At 44.8% G+C, this 22,675-nt stretch overlaps 1 protein-coding gene across 2 annotated transcripts in view; it reads left to right on the forward strand.

Moving 5' to 3' along the window:
* The first annotated feature begins 15,459 nt into the window (after window positions 1–15,459).
* The window catches only part of ESCO1 (establishment of sister chromatid cohesion N-acetyltransferase 1), a 318,705-nt gene continuing 311,489 nt past the window's right edge, over window positions 15,460–22,675 (forward strand). For both annotated transcript variants that reach the window (XR_012833852.1, XM_075744292.1), the window contains exon 1: window positions 15,460–15,470. The gene's annotated coding sequence lies outside the window, so the exon portion shown is untranslated. The remainder of the gene's footprint in view (window positions 15,471–22,675) is intronic.

The raw sequence follows: 22,675 nt of genomic DNA on the forward strand, positions 1-22,675 counted from the left end.
GAGATCTTCAAAGAATCAACAGATGATACATTAAATCTCCCCTGGAGTGGACATACATGCAATGCGCCCCTAGAAATTTGGCCTGCTCTGATAGTTGTGTATTGCTCTGAATGCTTCTGGTGCATGTGGTGAGTTCCTCTGCTCAAGTCAGACAGCCCATGCAGCTCCTGTGGTTCTGGCCACAAAGCCTGGGCCACTTCTTTCCATGAGGCAGAGTCCTGGGTTCTATCTTGCTCGTGTAATCTTGTCCCGCAGGGATCCAATTATTTATCATTCTGCACTTTTCCCACCCATTTCCATCATTACAAAGCAAGAATAAAGTTGGTGGAGGATGTACCATACCCCAGTGGGAGTATGAAGCACATTCTGGTTCAAACGACTGCACATGGGAAATGAAGAAATGAGTCTGCCTTTGATAGCTGATGTGCTTGGAGACCTGGTACCAGAGGTGTGACTCTCAATCACATCGCTTACCATGTGCCAAGCACATTTCTCAGCATGAACCACTAAGTCTGGCAGAATTCAGTAACTTCTGAAATACAGTTTTGGAGTCACAGCAGCTAAAACAAAATCCATGTGTCGCCTATTGTCTAACTCTGTGGCTTTTTATTCTGTCATTGAATACTGACTGCCCTGCTCTTACAGAAAAGGACACAAGAGACAAATGTCCTTCTTCCATACTTTCCACATATATATATAAACCTTTTCCATTTTATAAGTGTAATGGCCATTAAAAACCTGCAAGCAAAGCTTTGCTCCATTGGTATGGTTTGCACTACACCTGGCACAATGGACCCCACATCAAACCCATGATAAGCACGCAAAAATAGGAAAAAGCATCTTCAACCATAGCATTGCTGCTAAAATGGGGCACTATGTCTGTCTCATCTTAGGGCTGCCTGCACCTATTTAAACAGTGGAATTCATCTTTGCAAAAGGCTGCCTTCAAAATAGGACTTGTTGTGTCTTATCTGAACCACAGATGTTGCTTTGGCTTTCTGCATGGGGGTCAATCCTACAAAGTCATTGCTAGAACAGGCTGAAATGGGTTTGTATTGTTTTTTCAGAATAGTGCCTGAGAAGAACGGAAAGTACAATATTTGTGTCTTCCAACATTTCAGGGTATCTTTCAATGACACACATCCCTTCTCTATTTTCACTTTTTTTCAGTTTCTGTATTTTGTATACATTTTTGCTTCTCATCTTTTGCACATTTCCCATGGGAATGTAGAGGAAAGAGTTAAATAAAAGGCAGAATTTACTTTCTGTGATGTTTCCAGCAGTCCTTCTCCTTGTCTGAGTCAACATTTTCTTTTCCAGGATATTTAATTCTTCTAAGATGGGAGTCATTTTCCTTAAAAAAACCTCACTTTAACAACAACAACAGAAGAGATAATTGGATCAGCTCAGTGCAGCTACACGCGGTGATAGCCAGACCAATGATGATGCAAAATCATCTTTTTCCTCCTCTGTTTGAAGACTGCATATTCAAGTCATACTTCATTGACAATCAATAAACAAGTTTTTTACTGCTGTCAGCACTACAGAGCCAATGCAGCGCTGAGAGAGGGAGTTGATAGCTGTACTGACTCAGCTGCTCTTCAGGCAACACTCAATTCATTTCTGAGCCCAGAATAGTTCTATTACACTGAGAGATGAAATAAGGAACCCACTAACCTGCTTTCACAGATTTTCATCGTATTTTCAGGTTCCTCGTCAGCCATTTCCACTTCTGATGTACAAATAATCACAAGCTGAGCTCAATAACTTCTCTCATCTGACACACAACCTTCCTGAAAGATGTCCAGCCTTGATCTGACGACATCAAGCTTTGGAGCATTCACCATATCCCAGAGTAAAGTGTTCCAGTGACTAATCACCCGAGCTCTTGATAATTTGTTTCACTAACTCACGATGATTTTAAAGCACTTTTTTTTTTTTTCCTGATTCCACAGCCTAGCACAAAACCAAGACAAATCATATGAAATAGCCCAGCTCTATCTGCAGGTGCATTTCCAAGGATCCTGACTTAAAAGGATCTTATCTTGCACATCTGAAATTTTGCACTTGAGGCAGAATTTATCATTTATAAATTGTCAGCTGCTTAGCTAGCTGATTACACCTACAGCTCAGGTCTAATTGCTTCTAGTCTTGCTCAGAGGCACAAAAAAATTGCATCAAGATAAGTACCCTAGGAAATGTTTAAATGATCCTAACGCGTATGGTCAGAACTGCCGCACTTGCAGACAGACATAATCTAGCTGTCATGGACTAATGAACTGTAACCTGGAATTCTGGTTGATCCTGTCACCCTTGGCCAAAATAATCCAAGGAGGGAGGTGACGCATGTTGAAATCTTGTTTTGAGAACTGGACATTTGGTTATCTTCTAGGACTGCTCTCAAGGTTGTATTGTACCCGCAATAAAATTGTTTGGGAGAATTTAGAAAAACTTAATGATAGAGGACTATTGTCTGGGCTCCACTGTGAACAAAAGAAAAAAAAATCCTAACTGCAGAGGCAATTCATACTCCTTGCGAAGAAGCCACTTAGAACTGGGCTTCACTGCTACAGTGTGAGGTATCATGTTTACAGCTTACAGCCCTTCTACAGGGCTACTTTTTTTGCTTAAAATTAAGCATATGCTTTTGTTTCATTTCTTTTTCCATTGTCTGTGTAGTCGAATGTGGCAGATTTTAGTGTTCATTTGCCTGAAAGTGTTGTTTGCTTTTTTAAAGAAATGTTTTAATTAATTTCAGTATTTCTTCCCCAGGAAGCAACATTTGGAACCACCAGGAAATAATATTTTAACAAGCATTAACTTGCCATCTTTGAAAGCACAGCGAGAAGCTGATGCAGGAGGGAGGAAAAGTGGCTGCAATGCACTGTCCTGTAGTGCGGTTAGTAACAACACCTATCCTGTCCTGTCGGTCCTCTCCTGAACGAGTAATTCTTGTGTCTCTCTAAATGAAAACCCAGGGAACGATGAATTCAAGTCAAATAAACAGTCATTAAAAGCACTAGAAGTCACTGAAAATGAGTGAAAACTGAGTTTAAGTCCAAATTCCCACCTGTCAGTTCTGGCACATCACCCATGGAAGCAGCAGTGCGTCACGCTTCCATCGGACGTCACTTTTTGCCAGCTTGCCTTACACACGAGGGAATTTGCGACTTAAGAGCTATGCTGTGAAGCAGCAAGAGGAGCTTTCAGTTTGGTAGGAAATGGCCCCAGAGCCAATGGCCCCAGAGTTTGATGAGCTTGGGAGTGGAAGGGTGATCACCGAGCAGTTCTCCACGCGCTGGTGTTTGCAGCCCGCAACCCAGACAACACCCCAGAGGGGAGGATAGGAGCAGTTTCAGTGAGTAACTTACCATCTCTGGCAGGGCAGCTAAATCAGATGTCACACCTCCCCAGGCAGGACTGTCTTGCGGATTGGAGCAGCGCCAGGTGCGGTGCTGCCTGGGACTGTCGCAGGCATGTGCATCCGTGCATCCCCTGCGCGCGAGGGAATAGGTCAGCAGCTGTTTTTCTAGGTGCTTGAGAGCTGCCTGCCCTGAAAGTACCCGTTATCACTGTATAACAGGGAAATCTGGGGTGTCTAACAACTGCTGGACCACTGATTGGGTCTTGCCAGACATTTCAGAGTAGAAGACCCAGACCCGGGCCTAAAAAACTGACTTCTGACAATGCTGTCACCAATCCCAAATAATGACTGATCTGCCCACTGATGTTAATGAAAAGTAACCTGTTCGCCACCTCCAAAGTGCACAGGAGCTTTGCCAGCATCAGCACTGACACCACCACCTTATATTTCAATTCTGAGCCTGATGAGTCTGGCACCAGAGCGGAGGGTCAGTTAGGGGCAAGACAAAACATAAATGGTAGGAAGAAAACTGTATTTAGCAATTGCACCAAAGTGGTGAATTCAGTAATTCACTAAAAAGTCAAACTGAAATTAGTGCTTGAGTAGGCTTTTGGGCATCTTTTGAAGGTAGGAGCAAGTAAGCAGGTGTGTCTTTGAGGAAAAAAGCCCGACAGACATTAGTAGGATGCGCTGCCTGCAGAGAGCCCTGAGCATGGAATACGTGGCTGTCATTTCAAGGGACCTGCTTGCAAGAGAATGCTTTCCCACTTAGAGATGAGCACTCAGACTGGCTGTGTGCATCTGCGGGCAAACACGAAGAAAGTCTCATCTGGATCTGCAAATACCATAGTATTACAGAGGCTGCACTATTTCCTCCTGCTTAAAGCAGAACATACTTGATCTCAGATGTTGCTCTGAGATGTTGCTGGGCAGATATGGAAAAGCATAATTTTTCTCTCCCTATTATTTGCGGGTTTTTAACTTACAAATGAGATATGCCGCACCATATTCCTAAGGTTTGCATTTGATATCTCCTGAGTAAATACAATACAATGATACTATTTCAGCAACATAAACGGCCATTATCACAGGTGCTGATTGCAGCCGCTGATGCTATATATTATATAGCCTAGCAGTGCCTTGCTACGCAGTTTCTTCTGGGTTTAAATTCTATACATAGTTTGAATTGTTTTGTCCCTTTCCCTGTTAGGAAGGAATTGCATCTTGGAGTCTTCAAAGCACACATTTCCTAACCACTTTTGGCTGCACCTCAGCAGCTGCTGAGTCAGACCTTCAGTCCTTTTGTTCTTAGTGGCATCTGTACCTCACATGGCACCCATAGGTCTGTGGTGCTGCCGCAGCACCGTGCAAGGAGAGCTCGGCGCTGCCCTGGGCTCCCTCTGCCAGCTCTGCAGCCGCAGGATGCACAACACCGAGGACCCCAGCCTGGAGGCACCCCACATCTGGGTGCCAGCTGGTGCAGATGCAAGGGTACACAAAGGCTTGGGCATCCTCAGGGAGCATGAGGTTAGAGCATCCAGGGCCACAGGAAAGGCAAAGGTTTTCTGTCCATAAATGAATGCTCTCACTGATCTTGCCGTGCCAAGCAAGCTGTTAAACAGCATATGATTTGGCTTTCCGGGTTACAGCACACATGGTTGTAGGATTGGGGCTGCGTATGGACAGCCCCCACTTGAATCAGCACAAAGGAAGAAGAGGGAGGTGGGATCACAGTGTAGGCATGGCTGGCAGTGGTGGACATGCTCAGCAGTTCATCTTACCAAAGCTTAGTGAAGCCATTGGACCGTTTGCATGGGTAAAATTGGGCTTTTTGTTGGGTCACTATAAAATACAACAATGTGAAGAGCAGTTCAAAACCAGTAGTTATAAGGAATAACTTAGTGCCAGGAAGAAACATCCTGTAACTAAACAGTTTATATAGTTGCAATCAGGAAACGTTAAAATAAAATGTATAAGCGGCAAACTTCAAGATAGCTGGTGATTTTGCAATTACCAAAGATTTTCAAAGAACACAAAGGGAAAATGGTACTACAGCCCCTCTGCAGCTGACATTGGTGTGAAGGAATGTGTCACTGGAAGGCAACTTTCTAAATGTGAGTTTGTAGTTTTTCATATATCCATAGAAAAAAAAATCATATTTCATATTTGACAAATATTCATATAGTTTTTTTTAAAATCACATTTAAAATGTTCCATTTTAGATTTTGAATGTTCCATAATTTTTGTGTTCCTTAAGCTATGTGCTGGTAGCTAGCCTTGGGAAAAGCCTTCTTAGTTCTCTACAATTTGCTTTGTGGACAACACAATAAGACTGCCCACAAGACTTTCCACTGCCTGAAGAGTTCATATGGGTGACCCTTTCAGGAGAAATAGCCAGCGGTTCCTAACTCAGGGACAGGAATGACAGATGAGCCCTGTTCAATCACAGTTTAGAGCAGGCATGTTCGTGTTATATTGGAATTTGCATTAATGTACAAAATGAAAGGGGGGGACGGCGAGGGGGAAGCACTCATTTTTGTAAACTCTTTTTCTTCCAAATCCCTGGAGCTGAAAATCCAAGTAATCCATGACTCTTCGCTTTAAAAATACTGCTTGAGGAGGAGGAGGAGGAGAACTAGATCCAAGCAAAGAATTCATTGCAAATAATTTATCTAGAGGGCCTGGCTTATTGTATTTGTGAGCTGTCAGCAGACAAGTTATGAGATTTTTAAGATCCTTTATTCAAAATTATTTTCTGTATGATTTTATGAAACGTTGGTCGGTATGAATGTTAACAAACAGTTGCTTATATGTGATTCTACTGCAGATCCGAGATTAGATCTCATTAGTTCTGGCTAGAGATTTACAGCTCATTTCACTGAGCCCAGGTTAGGAAAAAAAAAATATTATTGCCTTATTTTTATGTAATTGTCAGCATACGTGAATTAAAAATTGCCTTTCCACCAATACTATCATAAAAAAATTTGTTGTTTCAGTATAGACTTCTACTAATTAACTATTTGTTAAGCTATTAACATTGAATAAATGTAGAAGCCACAAAAATGGTGAACACAGGTAACCCCCTTTTTTATTTACTCAAGATAATTTTTAGGTACTCAGGCAGCTCCGGTGATAAACATGAGGGCACATTGTTTCTGTACGATGTCATTCATGGATGCCTGGCACTGAAAAACTGACATCTTATTGTTGCAGTGAGCTCGTTCAGCCTGCGGGATCACTCAGTGGGCTGAACGATCTGACACCAATATGGGATGTACAATACCCAGGTTAGTAAGGTCAGTCTGCATGCCCTAGCAGGGTAGGAAATCATCTGGTCTTATAAAACAGATGGTTTAAAATCATACAATCTAGTAATTTCAGCATTATCTACATAATTAATATATTAGTGATGCTGGAATTATGACATTTATCCTTTGGGAAAATCTTATACTACAGCAATCATAGGTTTGGCTGCATGAGGACAGATCCTCCAAACTTGGAAATGGGCGTTTCCTCCTCTGCAGTTAGGGAACTACATTTGAGATCTCCATTTTTACTTATTTGGATAAAAAGAATAACATGAATTCCGTGAAGAATTTGGATTCATAATTTCTCTTTTTCTGCCTAATTGATGAATTTTTTTCTTGATTTTTTTTTCTGTGAGGATTGAAAGGCTCCAGTTTTTCATCTCTAGCTGGGAAATGTGGATTGATTCGTAACTCCTCACTATTTAGTCATGATTTGGGCTCCAGGCCTATCATTCCTTCGACTGCAATCACATGGCATATAAATGTATTCAAAGAATGAGGGGTAGATTCTCAGACACTGGAAAAATGATAACTCCGTTTGACCTCTGACTTTTGACACCTATTAAGCAAAATGCTGTCCTTAGTTACCCAGCTGTCTCTCTAAACTGGAGGACTTGGAGGCCATGAAATAGCTTCAGATACATAGGTAGAATCAAAAGCGAAACTCCTTCACAGCAGTACCCTGCTATCTCGCAGCCATGGATTTTCCACTTCACACAACCATATATGTGTGGAGACCTGTTAAAAACCCCTCTGGACTTGCTTTTGATACAAATGACTTCAGTTTTCTTGGGAAAAGACAATATCGCAGATGAACAAAGCTCACTGATTGATCCCTGGGTGGGTGATTAATCACCCTAAGAGCGAGTGGGAGGAAGGAGTCGAGTGCTCTGACACAACCCTACTGGGCTACCGAGCCGATGAACTGGGGGAACTGGCCGGGGAGCGAGGAGGTTTCAGCCCACACCCTCGTCCTGGAGATCTATAAAAGGAGGTTTGAGGTACAAAAAGCAAATGCCGAAGGACAAAAAGGAAAGATTACCCAATGCAGTCTGACTAATGGGTTTGCACTGCAGCACACGCCATGCGTGCTCTTGGAAGGGGAAAAGACTGACATTTGGTGTTTGCCAGCTTTGTGTTAGCAACTGCACCGGCACCTCTCAGCACAGCAGCCCTGCGGCAGGGCTGCCTGCTCACACAAGAGGGGGACGGCTGGGGAAAAAAAGGGTCCACACCAGCATCCGCGCACTTGGCCTCCGTGAACAGCCTTGATTACATGGGCTCTGGCTGTTCATATGACTCAGTACGCACACACCACAAGAAAGAGACAAAAGCAAATGTTACTGAAAGCAAAAAGAGAAAGCCTGGGATCTGGGTGGGTCCCTGGACCAAAACTGCCTTTGGGATGTAGGACTTATCAAAACTGGCTGAAGTCTTGCCATAAAGGTTTGTGAGGACTCCCACAAGCCGTGCAGAGATTGCTGCCTTCTCCTGGTGAGCTGGACAAAGTACAAGGTGCAGAAAGCAGAAAAGCCCAGTGCAGCTGAGAGTCTTGTTTTGAAAGATCTGCCTTTCTCAGACTCCTTTGCCCTTAACATTATCCCATTTTTATGTATGTTTTGTGTGAAAAAAGGACTACCTCCAAACCTGTAATGCTAAAATCAGTTGCAGGGACCTCACTGGTTTTATTGTTGCTACACGGAGAATACCCCACCAAGCTTCATCCTCCCTCCAAAAACGACTAAGGAGAGGGAAGCTAGTAATACCTACCAAGGCATCAAGGCAACCAAATTGAAGAGGGCTTTGGAAGAAGAAGGGTGTGGACATCTGTTGGTTACTAAAGTGCTGTCTTGCTGCCAGGGCAAACAGACAGAAGGGGGAAGTGGATGAGGGAAGTTTCTCTGCCAGAGCTCCCTGCTTGCCACGACTGCTCCCAGAGATAAGGAGCGGATCAAGGGAGATAGCACGCTTGGCTCAGCTCTGTTGGGCTTTGCTGGGCTCTGCTGGGCTCTGCTCTGCGGAGCCCGGCCAAGCTGAGCGCGTGCTCAGCTCCCTGCGTGGAATAACCTCACTGGCAGCCAGACACCCCAGAGACCGGAGAATTTAGAAAAAGAAAAAAATATTATAGCGATTTTTCCCACATGTACTCTGGAGATGAGATTTTTCAGAGTCTTGCCTCACTCAGACCATCTGGGCTCCTCTGGAGAGCACCGCTGAAGGCCAGAGCCTCTCAGCTGGCCTGGCAGGAGTGCCGGATAGTGCCCCAGGACAGCACTGCTGCCTCCACCTCCGGCTCATCGCATCATGCCCGTGGTGAGGCCACCGGACCTGCCCTTACACCACAGCCCACAGGCATGGCCAGCCGCCCTCGGGGAGACCCTCGCCCACTCCTGTCTCCGGTGGTATTCTTCTGCCGAGACCATTTTTCGCTTTGCGAGAGATCAAAGGCAGCAAGAATAAACATCTCCATCTTCTCTCCGAACATATCCAGCCTAATATGCGTGGTATTTTTATTGTGGAAGGGAGCGATTTGTAAGAAGAAATGAAAATCTCCAGCGTGTCAGCTCATAGGAGCTAATGATGTTTACACAGACATACCACACTGATGGAATAGTCCCAACATCCCCTTCTCTGGGAGGGAGGGGGCGAGGAAAAAAAAAAAAAAAGGTGGGGGGGTGGGGAAAAAAAGAAAAAAGAAAAAAAAAAAAGGAAAAAGAGAAAGGGAGAGACAGGGGAGAGAGGAGTGACCCGGGCTCCCCTCCCCCGGCTCTTTCCTGCGCAGCAACCTGTACTTGACCCTCCCGAGCCTGGCTCTGCTCAGCCTCCATCCCGCCCCGCCGGAGCCGCAGCGCTGATACCAGGCAGCTGATGCGCTGCCTCATCCAAAACACACACTTGGGGGAGGCGCACGCCCACGCCATACTTCGGGGGGGCGCCGGGGCCGGGGGGGGGGGGGGGGGGCCGGCACCCACCTTCACCCCGCCCGCCCGGGACGGGACGGGACGGGATGTGCCGGGCCGCCGCTGTTTGCCAAGCACTACAAGTGGCGGGAGAAACTGGTCCACTTCAGGGTGGAAATATTTCAAATGCTTCGCGGGATGAGAGGGGGGAGGCAATCCGGCCAAAATTTGCGGGAGGAGGGACTGGCCGCCCCCGGCGGGCCCCCGCTGCCCCTCCCAGCATGTCCCCCCCGCACCCTTTGGAAGGCCAAATTCAGGCATATTTGGGTGGGGGACATGGCTGGTGCGCCCTGGGGACTGGGAGCCCTCGGTGCCACTGGTCCCTCTGCTTTCCCACCCCTTCAGCCCCTCCGTGCACCCTATGGGCACATGAGACCCCCTCCCCTGGAGGCACAGCCCAGTGGGCTGCTGGCTTCCCGAGGACGAGGAGCACTGGAAGGGGTCCCTAGAAGACCGTGCACGGTTATAAAAGGCAAAGGAAACAGAAGGTGAAAGGTCTCAGAGCTTAAAAAAAATAAGTCCTTTATGAGTCAAATTTTCACATTGTCCGAGTCTTTTGGCCTTGCTAGTTCCAAGCTGCTGCAGTGTTTCTGCTGCTGCTCAAGTGTGTTAGAAGCTGAAGTGGCCGAGTCCAGCAGCAGCCACTCTCTACCTGCCCCAACTGCATGTTTTCCTCCATCTTTGTGCTGGGAAACAACCGTTAAAATGCATTTCCATGAGTCAAAAATTCCACTGTTAAATAGTTCTTTTTAAATGTCTGCAATGTACACAGTTTCCTTGAGTTTTGACACAGATTTCACAGAAAAGCCTAGAGCAAAGCCTTTTCTTTCCTCTTTTTTTTTTTTTTCCCCCAATCTGGTTGTTTCCTGAAGTACAGGCTTGCTTTTAGCAACAGACCAGGTTGCTCTGGACTGACCTATTTCCTACGGAGCTGATTCAAAGCCCCTGGCTGGGTCAGGGCACCAATGGAAATTTCAGACTGTGCACAAAACAGAAAGGCTGCGGGGAAGCCAAAGCAATAATTGGTTTATTTTTAAAATAACACTATGGGTAAAACTGCATGTAGTAGTTCCTCTACTGTAGAACGGATGAACCCTTATGCAACTAAAGTAGCATTGCTGCTCCAAGCAGCTCAGCTTGGAAGGCTCCATCGCTGTTCACAGGCGCACTTTTTGAATGGCATTGCTGGTAGATAAATCGATCCCAGAGCAGTTTGGGATCAGAGGGAACGTGTTTATACACAAACCTGTGATGATTTCATCCAGAAAGCCCCTTTTATCTGAGCCTGGTCATAGGATGCATTATAAGAGCATTGACTGTGTGGGTGGGGGATAGCTGCTTTTCCACACTGAGATGGTTGCCAGTGTCCTGAGCTTTGGGGCCAGGCCTTATTTAATTTTTTTTCCTCTCTTGGCTTCTACAGAAAACACAAATTTTAAACCCACTCTCTGTTTTGACTTACTGTTGTCTCAGTGCATCCCTAGAGACAGCACAAGTGAAATGCGATGGAACAAATGGCTCCAGAGACGCTTGCCGTGGCGTATCCGGTCAGTTCTCTCGCATGGCCACATGCACGTGGCTGTGAAAATAGCTATTGAGAGAAATAAGCATTGCCCAATTCACTTAGTTTTCAGGATAAGGTTGAATGATTTTATTTTCTCCCAAATCAAGAAGCTGTCTTCAGAATTCAAGCATGTGTGATGTGTTTAAAATAGCATCGCTGGAGGCTGGTACCACGTAGGGTCACTCAGTTCTGAAACACCGCCAACTCACTGTGCTGCGTTTCAACCACGTAGGGGATGTGACCATGGTAGCTTTACGGAGTAGGCTGTCCACCGCTTTCCCTAATTTACCCAAGCCAGTGTCCATGCACGCATTTGCTATGGAAAAGCCTCTAGAGCAAACTCATCTCCAAAAGAATGGTGCTATTATTTTTCTGCTTAGGAAATGTAAGCAAATTTGTGCCAAATGCCCAGTTCCGTGATTGTAACCATGACGGTCATGAATGCTCTCACAGAACCAATGCGGTTACTGGTCTCCAGACCTCTGTCTGTGATTTAGCGTCCCGTAGCTGGGTTTTGCAGCTCTCTACATTTCCCCTTATCCATAAGCCTTCCAGTTTTTCAGATTTCTAAGCAAATACACTCCAGAGTAAAAAAATGCCAAGTAGCCCTATTTTGAAGGCAACCCCTCAGTAAAACCCTCAACTCAACATCAGATACACTGAAGTGCTCTGATTTAATCAGTTCCTAAGGCTCCTGATTCTCCCATCCTTTGGCACACTGTAGGGCGTCTACTCACGTGCGGTGTCCCAGTGTTGTTCACCTCATCAACAAATAGTCTTGATTTTCTGCTCCACCTGGAAGCGTGTAAAATCACTACACCTTTTCTCATGTAAGAGGACATCATCCTGAACAAGGTATAAGGAAACAGACAGACAAAAAGCTCCTTATTAGAGAAAAATACCCACATATCTAGTTTCTCTCCTATTTAAGACCTTGTTTTCAGTGTGTAACCCAATACTGGATGCTGCGTGGATTATTATAAAGGCTGCATGCACAGGTCAAGGAGTACCTTGTTTCTGGCCACCCTCTTCCTCAATTTTCCCCATTTTTACCTTTGTCTTCTATTCTTTTGCTGCAAGTTCAGAAGCTCAGTTGTAACTTATGTTGTTGACATTACACGTTTGCCAAGTTTTGGTATTTCAGCGTTCATGCAGCTCCAGTTTCATTCAGTTTCCCCTGTGTGCTTTATCCCTTTTATCTTTGGCTTTATTAATGTGATTGCCCTGTGACAACAGTTGCTGGAAGATGTACAGGAGGATTGGAGCAACCCGTGTTTCCCAGTGGCTGCTGAACGTCGCTTTTGCAGCAATACCACACCCCAGCAGGAGAGAGCAGGAGAGCCCACGCTGCCGTCCTGCCCTCTCCCCCCCGCAGTTATCCAGCTCAGCTCTGCTCCTGGCAGGGAGATGGGTGTCTTCCCCGAGGACTCGGCTAGCTCTGCTAAGGACACCGCAAAGCAAGCCAGCAAAGTGGACTTTTGCAGTTCATTAAATACCAAACGTGCGGGTTTGTCTTCTATTTATTTCTCCTTTTATCCTGCTAGCAAGGGATCATCAATACGCAGACAGTATGTAACACTCCCAGATAAACTGCATCTGTACAGACTCATTCAGACACAGGCTATAAATACCCACTGCCTCTGCACAGACTGCCGCCACGCTCCCTGGGTGCCTCTTCTAGGGCAGACTTTTTGAAAGACACACACATACACCCCCCCACCCCCCCCACCCTGGATCCCTGTGCGGTGCCCAGACCGCGCTGGGACGAGACCTGAGAGCTGTGATTAGCAGCGTGTGAATGCTGCTACGGCAGAGGCACCGACCACTTACCTTCTCCATTTTATACCTATATGGTTTCAGTGCCATGATTTAAGTGGGTCCCCCATCAACCAGGACATAAATTACAGCCAGCGGTCTGGCACGGGACTCCGGGAGCCATTCAGGGCATTTCCCTTTCCAGAGATTTGTTTCCTCCAGAGCAACTTGCTAAAGTAATGCCTTCCTCCTTCCCACTGCCCTCGGCTTCATGTTAAAGACACTGTTAACCTGGTGCTGCCCTTCTCTTAATCCTGACACAGAAAAAACGGAGCACGACGTGAAGGAAGAGTTAAATAATTAATTTAGAGGTATCTAATTTTCAAAATCTTGCCTAATCCGGCTTTCCAGTTTAGCATTCATTTTCCCCACCCTTTGTATATACCAGTTTTAGTCCTTTATCTCTCCCACTTCTAAATATTTTACTGGGGTTTTGTTTTATACAGCTGAGAGGAATGCTGTTCTGATAAAACAGGGCTATAATCTCCTCAGGCTGCATTTCCTTAGTTCCCACTCTTCATCTGTAGCTTTTAAACAAAAAATCTTTACTAGATGAAAATAAAGACGGTGAATTTCAGTGGTACATTTAATAATTCATAAATCAAATGAAGTTCAAACAGGTTCAAAGTTTAAAAGTTTAAAAGTTTTGCTGAAGCTTTAAAGTTTAAACTGTCAGAGACTTTGACAAAAAACTTTTCCTGTCTGGAATATTTAAGATTGTTAAACTATATTACATGCATGGCTATTGCTACATCTTTTCAACCAAGAAGTTGTCTTCTAAAAGAATATTGATTTTATGTTTTCTTTAAACAACTTTTACATATGTAGTATAAAGAAGCATATTATTAGGGTAAAGAAGATTGCAGCTACATAACCTGCATATTATACAAAGATTTTTCAGGCCAACTTACGTTGGCCCGCAAGAAATCACTTGATTTATTAATGCTGCTACATGCTAGAGGGGTAGAAAAGGTCTCCTTTTAATGGCTTGGCCATTATAAAAGAAGAATTCAGACGAGTGTACGCAACTACAAAGCCTGAAAAGCATTAAGTTTTATGCATGGTGTCCTTCCAAACTTTGGAAAACACCGAGGACCTGATTCTGTTCTTGTTTATAGCAGTATCAATATCAAAGTCAGAAATAATGCCACCAAAACCAGTGAATTTGTACGTGATCTTGTTTATGCCGAGTTAATTTCATTAGTGTATTCAGGGATCTCTTTATTCATATTTTTATCATTCCCAAAGCATTTAAAGTACTGTCAAAAATGTATTCATTCCATTGACTGCATTTCTGAATGCAATTATACCTCTAAACAAGACTCTGTGAAATAAATATGTTATAAATAGCACATTAGGCAGATGCTCATACCTAAAAAGAGGGACAAATTTCCCTTGGGGAAAAACTGGCATGGCATCAGGGGAACCTCACTAGCATCCAGTGGCTGTGGCCCAGGCACAGCACGTACCTAAGCATCACCAGTAAGCCTAGAATTAGACATCTTTCCTTCAGTAAAAATAACACATGCTGTAGCTGTCATTATTAGCCTCTAAAATTAATTTAGTTTTCATGAATGAGCTCACGAAGTAAGCTGTTTGCTATGGTAAAAGCAGAAGCATTAATGGCTTTAAATGGCTTTGATAATAGTCTGATAGATGGGATAAATGGAAATAGGCATTATATGTGCCTTAGTTTCTCAGGAAAATCAGTATTGGAGAGACCAAAGCGAGGGAGAAAGGAAATCTCCTGTTCCTCACGTAGCATAAGGTGGCAGTAAGAAATGTATGTCTCAGACCACTTCTGAAACAGAGTTATTTTTGACTCTCAAACGCAGACCGTTGCAATGCTAAGAGTTCAGCAGAGAGCAGAGTCATGTTCTTCCATCAGTCAGGAATCCCTTACTCCTTCTAATAAGTGCAGATTTTTTCCAGCGAGCAGCAGGGAATGTTATGCACATGTCACAAGACTTTTCTCCGGCCTCTTGGACTGCCTCACCCTCGTTGAAGTTAACAGTGAATAAAGGACAGTTTCCCAGCATCCTACTCTAGCAGATTTTTTTTTTTTCCCCTAGGGCCCATTGGAATAGCGTGTGAATTGTGGTGTGAATAATCTGCAATATATGCATACAATGTGTTGTTTTGCCTGCCAGGGGATCATTTGCAAAAAAAAAGTCAATAAAGGAGAGATACAAAACTGGCCAAATAAAGTTATCTAAAAACATGGATTTGTGGGATAGTGTTCACTCAATGCAACTAATAAACCTTAGGATACATCCAGCAAAAGAGCCCACAGGTTAAGTATGTGTAATGGGTAGTAGTGGCAGAACCCAGAATAAAGCATTAAGGGAGAAGGCTGAACGTATCACGAGGGAAGAGGGCTAGGTGCTGCCAAAGGACAGTCCAAAAGTATTTCCATGCTGAGCTGGAAACTGCCTGTGAGCAGAAAGGACTCGCGCGAGGTGGATCTAAACCCAATTCACCACCTCCCCTCCACCCAGGGACCTTAGATATCTGAAATAAGGTCAGCAATATGATGCCACTACTGCCACAGGGACCTGTTGAAGCTGGGTGCCTGCAGATTTTCAGTTATGGGTCTCTAGGATTAGGCAGCTGAATATGTGTTTTCCACCTCACAATTTTGAGCTTAAAAGCTTGAGATCCCTCTATGTTCATTTTGGAGCTGCCACTTAAGCATAATAACTTGAGTTGACAATGTCTTGCCTGTAATACACTTTTATCTCATTTCTGTGGTAGTTTGGCATCATCAGCTTAGAGCTAACTGACTTTGCTATCTTAAATGCCAACAAATTGCTGAATGATTCTTTTATAACTTGCTGCCTGGGAAGAGGCAGTGGTCATCTTATGACAAGAGTATAAATAAATCGCAGTTCATGATTTCTGTCAGCTAAAGCAGTCAACGTAAATAGGTTGTATGGAGCTTTTTATTTCAGGGACTGCTAACTGGTATGGCCAATGCCCCAGCTGCTCCTTGCTGGTTGTGCTAAATGAAAAGCCTCCACAAGCCCTACAGCAAAGGGAAATCCAGAAGCCATACAAAGCAAACAATGCTACGAGAGATCTTCTGCCTAATTTCCAGGCCACAGCTCTTCAGGGACTACTCTGCATTCTTCTGGTGGCTTGTACCCTCCCTGCTCTGCTTGTCTAGGGAGAAAAAGGGCTCGTTCCTACACAAAAAAAATGGTAGGGCCACACCAAAAGGGGGCATTTTCACCAAGAAGCTCTACAGACATCTTTCCTTGGTGGAAGAGGGAACCCTTATATTCCTTTCCCAGATTGTAGCTTATTTGATTCCTGTGTTTAGAAATTGTAGGCAACTTGTGTCCAACGCTGAACCAGGAAAAGGGCCAGCTGGTCCTGTAATGGGTCCAGTGCCAGAAAGCATAGAAAGCATGAAAATAGCTCTAATCATGGAGAAGTTCTGATGACATCATTTGCAATGTCTAGACCTCTTCCTTGTGTGCTTGTTACCAGCCCAGACAGGGCTCTCAGGCAGGTTGGGATACAGATCCAGTGAGGTCTGGGTTAACAGTTTAGGGATGAATAAAAGGCTGGCCCTAAGAACTGTTGCACAAATGACTTTCTTTCAGCATGTTGGATGAGAAGACTAATCTGGTCAAGCTTGGAAGAACAAATAAGAAAAATAGCTTCTCGTGTGCTAGTCAGCACCCTGGTACCAGGCTGCGGAAAAGAGAAAGCAAACACCTGTCTGCTAGCCCTCAGAAGCACTTAGTTTCCTATGGGAGGTGTTCTTCAAGAAGCCTGAAAGCTCCTTAATCACATACTCCCTGCTTTTAACACTGGTAGCGTCTGTCTGACGGAGCATGACACTGCAGGGCACGCAGGAGGACATGACCTAGCGATCCTTCTGGGCTACTGTTCCCTGCTTATCCACAAGGCGACCTCCAAACCTGACAGCTTCCAGCACATCCCTTGCCTACATGTGGCAACGATTTCGCAATGGTCCCCAGTCCAGGAGTGCAGGAGCAGCAGGAGCCGGAAGGAGCCGAAGTGGCCCTTGAGTGGGTGTTTTTGAGGAATTCTCAGTGCTGCTCTACTTGCAATCGCTGCCGCCGGAGTGAGTCTGGGAATGTTCCTGGTGCCTGGGCAAGAGCAGGAAGAGTTCAGCTTCACGGTTGCTGCTGGAAAACTTCACAAAGCCCAACTTTTAGCTGACTCTCGGCATTTAAAAAAGTTTAGGGATGGGACCGTTCAAAACTGATGAGGCTACTTTGGATGTCCCATGAATGGATCCTGTTACTCTAATGCACTAGCGGACATCGGCAAGCTTATATTAACTAACCCGTTTATGTAACGCGGGCTTTGGAGCATTATTGTCTTTTTTGCACCATGTGTTGAGATAGAGCAGTGCCTTCTGACTACTTTTAATAAAGCATATGTCTGAGGTCCTGTTTTGCAAATGCTTAGCCTATTTTAATATATCACAGTAACATAGTTGGAGCCTTTGTTTTGAGGACAAAATAAATTTCCTGGGGAGAGTTTTGATTTTACTGGCCTTTTCAAAGGAAATAAATTCTGCCTTTTGTAACAATCATCACCACTGTACGTAGGTGACAAAACCAAACAAAACCAAACCCCCAAAATATTCAGAAAAATACATCAAATCTGAGACAAAGAGGAATGGAATAACGGAGAGTTTTCCGGATGTGGCCCTTAATGACAATAAATCATGGAATGCCTTATTGTACCAGCTTACACCATGATATTTTAGCAAGGAAATTGTACTGTAATGGTGTTAGGTTAGGGGCTTTTTTTTAATGCTGTGTGACTACTGCAGTGAAACCCTACCCATATGCAAAGACCCCTATGTCATGAGACGTAGAATGGAGCTGAATTGAGGAGGAGAAAACTGCAGAAAAGGGAATCATTCTTCTGATACAGTGAATTTCTGTGCATGCTTTACTAGACTGAGCCATCAGAGTGAATAACGACAACGTGCCAATTAGCACGGCAATGTCTGAGCTGTCCTGCCAGCAGTCCCCCGGCCTGTCACCAAAGGGGCTGGGAGGTGGTGCACAGGGAACAGCAGATCTCTTAGGAAACCATCCTTCTCCAGTACAACTTCTCAGCTTTCAGAAGTTGGCTGCTGGATGCTTCCTCCCTGAATTTCTGTAACCCCTCCCTAGACCTGGAGACTTCATCCCTCCATTACATAATGGGGAGAACAAGTGCCACCATTTTGTTCTGCATTTCTGCAGGAGAAAAGGATCTCCTTTTGTTTGTTTGATGCTGGACTTTACAGCAGGTGTGTTTGACAAGGGGTTTGCACTGCCAGCTGCCTGGGGGTTTTGCTGCCTGCCGTGGAAGGGTGAGCAGGTCCAACCAGCATCAAAGTGGGAGGCACTAGGGCTGCGGCATCCTGCCCTTCTGCCTGGCCCCCGCCTCAGCCACACACAAGCTCAGAAGGTGTTCATCCAGCTACACGCTAAGCTGCTCTATGGAGCTACACCAGCAGAATACTGTTCACTTGATTTGATTTCCAGCCTAGTGGGAGAAGACAGGATGGCCATGGCCTGTCTTAGGTCAGTTTCGGCTGTTGTGGAAATGTGACTTTCATTCTAGAAATTTGATAGTCGTTCCCTATTCACTTTTTTCATGCCAGTCACTTTTCTGTAGACTAATATAATCTCGCACTTGCCTGTGTTCCTACTGGATACAAGTAGATTTCCAAGTAAAATTCTTCTGAAGGGACATTGCTGGTTTAACCTCAGTGCAGTGCTGCCAATTTTAATGACCTTTGGTCCCACATGCTGAAAATAGCCTCCTGAAATCAATGGGATTCCCTGCAGAGTCACACTCTCTCCAGCGTTAATCAAGATTTTGCTTGCAAGTGCCACAAGCAACCCCAGACGACCAGCTGCGTAACCTCACTGAAGCCGGTGACGCAGATCCAGGGGTGAGCCCTGGAGCTTGTCGCAGCCTTTTCTGCCACCATTGGTGCTGTGCTGCGAGTCTGCATCACTGCTGCTCCAGAGAAAATTTTAAGACCATGGGGTGGCATACATGTGTGTAAGAAGCCTTTGGACAGCAGTCTCTCCATTTCCAGATGCAGGAGATGGAAAGAGTGCCGATGGTTCTCCATCTCATTTTGAGCCTGCAACACCTTTCCTATCCTCCCCTCTATCTTTTAAATTATAAAAAGAGAAAATCTGCTGTGGAGGTAACCCATTTTCTCCCAGATCTCCCAGATTTTTCTCCGCAGTAACTTTGTGCCCCAGTGCTCAGGGCAGTTGGATGGAGAACTTCATGAACTTCAGGTAACAGAGAGCCCCCCCCCCCCCCCCCCCAAAGCCTGTGTGTCCCCGTAGTCTATCCCCTGGTTTTTTTTCAGGAGAGTTTTGCCAGATCTTCTGGGCCAGGGCCTGTGGTTTTGGAAAAGGAAACATTATTTGTCTCATAATACAGACATCAAATACAAACAAGGGAGCTGCAGTTCCTGGCATGAAAGCTTTTTGTAGCAATTTACTATCCAACATCCTTATAATTAATGAGGGCTATAACCACTATTTTTAGTACAGCTAAAATGAGCTGTAAGTTATTAGAGAAAGACATGTTGTGTAATCTGTGACTAATGTATCATTTTACCAAGAATTTGTATTAGATTGCTGAAAATTGCAGAGAAATTATTTCCAGAGTATTCCAACTGCTCTGGATCCTCTTTGAACGTACGGTATAAAGCAATCTACAGCTTAGCTGACCTGACTGGCTAATTATGTTAAAGCCTTCAGAAAACTAAATTACTATAATGAAAATCCAGTCTACACATTGCAAGAAAGATGTGGCCGAGTGTATATTTCAGGTGTGACAAAATTGAAGTGATTGAAATTAATTGGGGCAAGAGGTGGAAAATGGAAATGGGAGAAGATTGCCGGTGGCAGAATTGATGAAATACGATGTTTCCTCTAATGGGGGGGCGGGGGGATTAGCCTAGCTATTAAAGCATGTCTAGGGCATGGAGGGGCCGGGCAGGGCTCGGCCGTGCGGGCAGGAGCCGTTCGGGCGCCCGGCGCAGCGGCAGCGGGGCTGGTGGTGGCGGCGGGGCGGGCGCCGCTCCCCGCGCTCCCCCCGGCAGCCGCCGGCCCCTCCCCGGGCATCTCTGCGCCTGCGAGGCGAGGGTGGAAGGGAAGGGAGCTGCCGGGAGGGACCGCGGAGGGGGGGGGAGGCAGCTGAAACCCGGGTGGGTAGCGGGAGAAAGGCACTTTGTCGGCGTTCCTTTGGTTCGCTCCTTGCAGGGTTTCGTCCCTCTGCCGCTGCTGAGGCAACCTTGCCTTTGCCCAACTGCGGTGACACACGTTATTCAGCATCGAGTGCGCGTCTTGGAAAACTGAGAGCCAGAATCCAGTTCTCCGGGAGTCCGACCCATCGCTTCAGCGCCAGCATACAAAAAAACCCCCTAATCCCGGCCCCCCGCCCCCCGAGTAACACCCTTCTTTTAAAAGGTGTTTTTTTTGCTCTTCTCTTGAGATGGGGCACATTCTTCCCTACATAATGATGTTGTTTTCTTGTCTGGCAATGTTGTACACACTGTCACAGCTATTTGCTATGCAATTCAATTCATAAAAATCAGCAACCTGTTGAAGTGATTAGCCATATTTGCTTAAGAGACGCCCAGTACTGGAATTGCTGGGAGAGTGCGTTACGGGTCAGAGTTACAATATTGACCAGGATCTGGGGGAAGCTTGTACAATCACATTAGCCGTTCCTATTTATGACTCCTAACCTAGTTAACCTAAATACAGCTACTTTTAAGAGATACAGGTGGGAAGTAATTCTGTATAAACTGCATACTCTATAAAGTTTATGTGCAGCCAAGTTGAAGATGGGAAGATGGGGGAGCGGATCCTTGAAACGCAGGTTACTTCAGCTGCCAGGCAAAAGTGCTGGCACTGGCTGGAGCATCAAGTGTCCCGGCTTAGACATTGACATGTTCTGGAGGGAGTGCTCCAGCAAGGAGCATAAGGTCACCAGCGTTGGCTTGGTGCCTCGCTGCCCAGAGGATTTCCACTGATGCCTGGAGAATTTTTGTCTGCATCTTCCCAGGCGCTTTCCAGCCAGGTAGCACGATCTCAGGCCAGAGCATTTTTGGCACAGGTGTAAGAGGCAAAACATGCAGGGAATCTGTGTCACTCTACTTTCACCAGAAAGTAAGGCAAAGGTAAAAAAGAGCAGGTATTCATTATCAGAGGGGAAAAAAGTCTCTGTGATGGAGCACAGCCCTGAGAACACAAACTGGACAATGGAAAAGGCAGTGGGATTTTTCAAAGCACGAAAGTAGCTTAGCAACACATATTTATTTCCTGTTTTAGAAAAGGTGCTATGAAGGCATGAATTCCCAGGAGATGAATCATATATAAAAGACACACATTGTTTAGCTTTGAAATTGCACATGGAATAGCAGTGAGATAATTTAGCGTATGCTTTCCTCCATTCATAAAGACCTGGCATGTTGATCACCTAGCACGCATACATCCAGACACAGTACGAAGTTGGAAAGTCCCTGTGAAAGAGCATTTAATGTCTCTCCCCTCACTTTTCCATTAGTAGCACAATAAGTAGCAGGTGTAGCTACATCTTACAGAAAAGTAAATCCTGTCCAAGAGATTATATTGGTACATGAGAAAACTGAAGGTAGAAATTTCCTCTTTGTTCCTAGTTTAGTAAGTAATCATGTAATAACTTACTTCCAGGAGTCCAAAATCTAAAGCTAGTTGTTATAGCATTGCTTCTGTTTGGGAAAGTGTAAAGCTCAATAATTCAGGAATTATGTTTCACTGAAATCTAAAGAAAATCAAACTTCACTAAGAAAATTGTCAAGTTTTGCTTTACATGAACACCTTTCTGCTTTCACAGTGACCTTCAATTTTCAAAACTGGTGACGCTGTTTCTGAAAAAATCAAGTCTGAGTGGGTGTAGTTTTACAGGTTGCATTGATGACATTTATTGCTCAGCTATTAAGCATGAGATCTTTAATGGTCTTGAGCAAGCTAAACTCTACAGCCCTGTCCATAACCATACAAATACTGTTCCACCTGTGTTGAAAGATATTTATTGACGCTTAGCAATTTATATGAGGTCATCGACCTTTCAAACAGGTTTCTTGCTTGAAAATTTTACTGCCATGTTACATTGCTTGACTAAAAATAATTAACTTTCTATGACATTATTTAGTGACACTGCCAAACTACCAATAATGTGAAACAGAAATGTGAGACCTTAGAAAACTCTACCTCCTGCTCACTGAGCTTTTTTTGGAAAAAGAAAAGCAATTTTTAAAAAATCCATGAAAGTATAAAAATGTCCCGATTCTATTCTTGTGGGATTTATATGGTCCAGTAACTGCAGTATCCACATCACCTCCTAATCTTTGACATATTTGTCTTCCCAACACATTTGTGAGAGAGAGAAAAGACTTTTTTCCCCCTTTCAGCAGATGGGTATCTATCTGAGACATGGCATAAATAGGAACGGACATGGCAAGGGCATGGACTGAATCTTGAGATGCTGCAGGCAGGATTAGTATAGATAAGCTGGAAAATGTTCTAGAAAACAGTTCTTGCAGCAAAATGCCCAGGTACATAACTAGTTTTTTATCCCATAAGCAATACTCAAAGCAACTCTTGATAAT

Source organism: Balearica regulorum, chromosome 2, assembly GCF_011004875.1.
Source record: "Balearica regulorum gibbericeps isolate bBalReg1 chromosome 2, bBalReg1.pri, whole genome shotgun sequence".
NCBI lineage: Eukaryota > Metazoa > Chordata > Aves > Gruiformes > Gruidae > Balearica > Balearica regulorum.